Here is a 514-nt window from a genome sequence, read left to right on the forward strand (position 1 = left end):
TTTATTGTCCTTAAGTTGGACTTATGGGGAGCTCTTCTTAAGGTGGCTTGTGCTTGTACTCATCTTGGAACTTCCACCAATGCTTGAATCTCCAATAAGCTCCATTCTTCAATTTCAATATCTTCAAGTTTTGATGGAGTTCTCCACAAACCATGAGCTCCCAAATTTGATTTTCATTGTGCGATCCGGGATCCCATACTTTGTTTTGACACCCGTCCTTAGATTGATCGTCATTATTCCATCCGGGTGGTATGGCCTTGGAATTCTCAAAGAAACCTCCAAACAACTTCCTAGACCTATGCCATTTGGTTTCACACCAACCATTGCTCTTGAATTTTGAGCTTACAACCGTCATGAGCTTAGAATGATGTTTCCAACCACTACACAACTCTCTTATACTTTTGACTCCACAAAGAGCTCTAAGTTGACCATCATTTTCAATTAAACCATATTCAAGTGAGAAATTAAAGCTTAGAGATAAGAATTTTACCCACTTGAATGTTGTTTTGGATGG

This window comes from Arachis duranensis, chromosome 1 (genome assembly GCF_000817695.3).
Source record: "Arachis duranensis cultivar V14167 chromosome 1, aradu.V14167.gnm2.J7QH, whole genome shotgun sequence".
Lineage (NCBI taxonomy): Eukaryota > Viridiplantae > Streptophyta > Magnoliopsida > Fabales > Fabaceae > Arachis > Arachis duranensis.